Source organism: Podarcis bocagei (genome assembly GCF_964188305.1).
Source record: "Podarcis bocagei genome assembly, chromosome: 1".
Classification (NCBI taxonomy): Eukaryota; Metazoa; Chordata; class Lepidosauria; order Squamata; family Lacertidae; genus Podarcis; species Podarcis bocagei.
This window is the reverse complement of record NC_138125.1, coordinates 28,651,682-28,657,577: the sequence shown is the minus strand read 5'-3', so window position 1 is coordinate 28,657,577 and position 5,896 is coordinate 28,651,682.

Genomic DNA, 5,896 nt, shown 5'->3' with positions numbered 1-5,896 from the left:
TTGTAACATGTGATATTTATACACAGCTGCAAATGGTTCTCGTAAATGCAAAGCAAGTTTCAAGTCACGGCTTTCTGAAAGGTTGCTGGCACAAACTGACTTCAGTTGATTGTGCTGTGTGCCTATATATATTTCTAAAGTACTGTTTCTGGAGTTTCACAAATTATGTGCAGGTTTTGCAGATACTTCTGGTTTCACATTTGCTGAAGCATGCAGATACACACAGAAAGCTAACCACCGGCTGACAGTATGCGATATGCTTTAGTTGTGCTCATACACGCTTACAATCAATTTGCAAACTTTCCCTTTAGCCTCATGCATCACCTTAAAGGATTCCCACAGAAGTTCCCACCTTTTTGAATACAAGGGGCAATAAATAGGCTGAATGAAGACACTAGATGCTGAGCCATTGGCTTCTTGGGTCTATTTGTCCTCTGAGTGAAAAAAGCTAAACCAGGACTGCACCACTCAGAACATTATCAGGGCCAGTTTTACATTTTAATTAACTTCAATTAACATTTTTTGAAGAGGAAGCCTAGAGGAAGACTCTAAAATAGGCCAGTGAATACTGAGCAAACTCAATGGGTGTGGAATGGTGGTTGGCTGTTAGGTGTAAAAATAATTATGTATAACCAGGAAAGGGGAAATGGAACTGAGTATCCTGAACAGGAACATTTCACGCTGCAATGTTCTGTTGCAGGTTCACTTGTTCCAAATTCCATTTTGCCGCACATAGAATCATAGAATAGTAGAGTTGGAAGGGACCACGAGGGTCATCTAGTCCAACTCCCTGCAATGCAGGAATCTTTTGCCCAACATGGGGCTTAAACCCACAACTCTGAGATTAAGAGTCTTATGCTCTACCAACTGAGCTATCCCAAACATGATGAGAAGAGTACACTACTTGGAAGTCTTCCATCACCTTAACAGTTTTATTTTTAGCTCTCTAACCCAAATCAGTATTTGGGTAGTGTCAGCAGAAGAAATAGACAAACAGTTTTAGATGGCCCTGATCATAATGATATCTCGGGGCTGCCCCTCCCCTTACTGTTCGTTTCTCTGTCCACAGGCCCATGGGTTGTATTCACCTAACTTTCCATTAAAATGAGTGGATCTAAATTTGTCATGGCCATGAATTTCAATGGGTCTATTCTGAGAATGGGGTTGTATTCACCTATCTCCATTACACCCATTATGTTACATCCGTAGCATTCCCTCTGCAAAATTATATGTCTATAACCCCATCCTTCATATGTCTTCCACTTTCTAAGGAACTGCCACTAGAGTCCCTGTTGTATCCTGGAGGAAAGGTTATGAACACCTGTTATTTTCTAGAGTTGAATGCTCTCATGATCTTGGGGTCTATGTGTAAATAGATAAATAAAATTCCCCATCCGTTCATCCATAGTTTTCAGGTGAAACAGTTCCTAGAGTGGTTTGCTTAAGATTTTTAAAAATAGGCATTCCCTTCATTTGATCCAAAAGATATGCCACAAATGGGAGAGGAGGGATGAGGTAGGAACAGTAAAACACGGAAACCTGGGATTCAGTCCTTATGATGTAAATCTAACAGTCTGGAATCAAAACTGTTCAAGGAGAGAGAAGTCAAATGGATCTGGTTTTTCAGCAGAGCCAAAGAAATGGCCCAGCTCCTTTTCCCTCTGCTGCAGCCTGATGGAATGACTGCTTCCAGGTGACCCCTGTCATTCAAGTGATTACCTACATGTATATCTTTACTGGGTGGTCCCGGTAACAAAAGTAAGCCCAAATCATCTACCCTGACTACGAATAGATCCCTGGACTTTTATTTTGTAGCAAACACTGATTGCTGGCATTCATCATCATCATCATCATCATCATCATCATCATATTAATAATTGTACCCTGTCCATCTGACTGGGTTGCCCCAGGCACTCTGTGTGGCTTCCAGCATATATAAAAACATAGTGAAACATTAAACCTTTAAAAAGCTTCCCTATACAGGGCTGCCTTCAGCAACTGTTCCTCATCTGTTCTTCTGTCATCACTCAAGCCCCAGGCAGCATGTAACCATCTGCATATGTAAGCTGGGCTTGCACTGGCTTGGTGGAACATTTTATTTGGCTAGCTGCCAGAGAGAAATACCAGGAGGTTATCACCTCCCAAGAAAGTGCAAGTCATAGTGAAGGAAGCCTCTTAGGAACATAGGGAGGTGCCTTACCCTGAATTAGACCACAGGTCCATCTAAGCCTAGTATTGTTGACACTGACTGGCAGCAGCTCTCCAAGGTTCTTGTTACTGTTGGTGTATCTCATGGTTGGGAAATCTGTGGCCTGTCAAATAGTGACCATAATTAGAGAATTGCTGATAATAAAACCACCCTTTTTGCCTTTCTTTGGCATAGAGTGGAACTCATGGACCCTTCATGCAGCCCATCCCTTATCGGTGGTTTCTTCCTAGTCTGTAATGGTAGCATTAGGAGAGGGGGCAGCAAGGTTTACCTCGCCTGGGCTGGTTCACTCCAGCAGAGATCCCTCCGTGGGCCAGACTGCATGTGTCAATGCGTGCACCCACAATTTCCGGTGTCTGAATCTGCGTAGACGCAATTTTCGGTTTAGCGCAGCGGGCGGGGACTCGGTGGTCGGCTCGGTACGGGGGCAGCTCATGGGGCTGTTAAATGACCCCCGTGGACTGCTTGGTAGGTGTGGAGTCCTTTCAATCTAAATGTTGCTCTCCTTCTCAGCAGTGGTGGAGCTGGCTGCATGGGCGCCTGGAACGGAGGCCATGCTATGCACCGGGGGGGGGGGCGGTGCGATCCTCCACGTGTGGTTGCAGCGGTGGTGGTGTGATCCTCCGTGCGGCGGGGCGAGTCCCCTGCGGTGTGCCTCTGTCACCCCCCTCAGAGATTGCACGTGGGACGGACCGCCCCCACCACACACCCCTTCCTACGCCCCTGCTTCCCAGCTGGCCAGCATGAGGGTGTGCCTGAACAACTGGCTTTGTGATGTTTTATTTCGTGTAATTAATTTTTATTTCCTTTTTTCTGTTTCCAGTGGAAATAAATAAGCATCAATGCAATTGATTGACTGCCTTTCTGTTTTGTGGAGTTTGCTGCTGATATAAGAAGTGTCAAATATGTAACATTTTAAACTGCAGCACAAAATATATAGAAACTTGTACAGTCTAATGTTGCTAGTTGTTACTGTTATTGTTGTTATTATGATTATTAAATTTATATCCCGTACTTCCTCTCCAATGAGCTGAGGGCTGCAAACCCCCAAAAGCCAAAACAATACAATTGGAAGCCACTACATACCTTCAAAGCTAATAACGTTGCCAGGAACAGTATCTTTCAGCCATCAAATGTCTGAGCATGGGCATAGCCGGGGGGGCAGCCCCCCCCCCCCAGATCAAGTAAAGCAATAGAAATACTTAACTAACTATAATGAATTAGATAAATATGCTGCACCACGAAGGGCATTCTGCAAACGGAACTGCCACCAAGAAGGCCCTGTCACAGAGCCTTCACAACAACAGAGCCTCCCTTGGTCTGTGGATCATAGGTTTATGGAATTGAATTTATCTCTTCCTTTCAAAGTTGTCAAAAACATTTAAAGTGCTGGTGCTCTAAATACTGTAGTCCTGTTATTGTATTAATGGATGTATCATTTGTTTCTGAACTGTGACAGAAGTACCTGACCTGTATGGTTAACATTTGAACCTCAGCTTTTTCCTAGAAAAAACCACTACATAAGTTCCAAAAAGAGAACTGCATGCTACACTGCAAAGTAGCATCTAATCTGGTTCTTAGATATTGGCTTCTTGAAAAATGTGGTGCAACTTTCAACATTGAGAAACGACATGGTTGTTGTCGCAATACATACTGGATTTCTTTATGCAATAATAGTGATGGGTGGAGGGTTTATACATACAGTGGAGGTTCCCTTTAGTTTAGATCCCAATGAACATTTGGTAGATCCTCTGACTGATCAATCTGCTGTTCCTGAATGTGGTATTCACTGAATTTTGTGGATATCTGGATTATTTGACAGTGTATGAAACTAACTAGAAATTTTCATAGGGACATTTTGTGACTGTATAATGTAGGTGCTTTTTTTATTAAGAAAAAGTCCTTGCGCATCAGATCATTTTATATTAAAAACATTTTTCCAGTTTTGTACCTCACTTTGATGAGTTGGTTATTGTCTCTGTTTTTCATCCATGAGTTTTCCAGTAATAGCATCAGACCACAAGGTGGCGAAAATGTGCCTCACAAATAAAAATAAATGGGGCTTTTAAAATCCACATTGCAGCATCTGTTCATTTTGGAATGAGCCAAAAAAATGCTCAAGTGAAGTGATTATTTCAACATACAATTACATTTCAAACTTCTTGTGATTTTTGTGAACAGAAATGTTCTAGCAACAGTGAATCTGTAGTTCCCCACTCACCAGCCCCCCCCCCCCCCAAATCATACACCAGCAGGGATGGCTTGGGGTGTGTGTGGAGTTTTTAACTCTTGCTCCCCTATGGAAGTGTATTATTGGGGCACTATTAATTCTTGGGCCCCTCTTATTTTTAAGAAAGGAACCACGTGGAGTTGCAGGGTGAATGTAAGAACCTTATACAGACCATTGGGTCCGTGTTATCTACATTGATTGGCGGTGCCAAATGTGCTCACCAATACTAGAGCATATTGTAGTATTTAAATTTTTTTAATCTCACATGTAGAAGTGAAATTGACAAGCATATTTGCTTTGTATACATGATGTAATAAATCCTGTCTTTAGGCACCAGGCAAAAACATCCCTCTTCTCCCAGGCCTTTGGCTAATTAAGCAATCTCTGGTCTTTTAAACTGTGAGGACATTATTGTTTTTATTTATTACTATGTTATGCATTTTTGTGTTTTTATATTGTTAATTGACCTGTGATCCTCGGATGAAGGAGGAGACATCTGGTTGGAAGATGGACGATTGGTCCAATGATCTAGCAAAACACTTGGGTCTTATGAGATCCGAAACAGATCTATCAAAAATGGAAAAGAAATGTCTGCAATGTTGATCCATTGGTATATTTTAGTACAGAGCAGATGTGAGGAACCTTTGGCTCTCCTAGGATCAGGTGTTAAACAGGGTTGTGTTATCACCCCAACTCTATTTATTATTTTCATTGCCATGATCCTATACATTGTTGGAGGGAAACTCCCCACCAGAGTAGAAATCATATATCGAACAGATGGAAAGCTCTTTAATCTGAGTAGGCTGAAGGAAAGAGTAAGGTTACCGTAACTTCTGTCACAGAGCTTCACTATGCTGATGACAACGTAGTGTGTGCACGCTCAGAGGATGACCTCCAAACCATCCTAAATACCTTCGCAGAAGCTTACAAAAAGCTTGGCCTGTTGCTCAACATCCAAAACACCAAAGTGCTGCACCAACAAGCACAAAACAACTCCTCTGCAGCACCACAAATCCAATTAAATGGTGTAACGTTGGAAAATGTCAATCACTTAACCTACCTGGGCAGTTTGATGCCAAAATCCAGTATTGCTTGAGCTCTGCAAGTGCAGCTTTCTCCCAATTGAAGTGCAGAGTGTTTGAGGACCATGACATTTGCAGGGAAACCAAAATGCTTGTTTACAAAGCTATTGTAATGGCAGCCCTACTGTAGGCTTGTGAAACATGAACCACCTATAAACACCATCTCCAATTTCTCAAAAGATTCCATCAACAGTGTCTCTGTAAAATTGTACGTATCACTTGGAAAGACAGGCGAACTAATGTCAGTGTACTAGAAGAAGCAAAGATCACCAGTGTCAAAGCAATGATTCGTCAACATCAACTTCGTTGGACTGGTCATGTTATCATCTTCCAAAGCATCTACTCTATTTCCAACTTAAAAATGGAAGGTGTAAT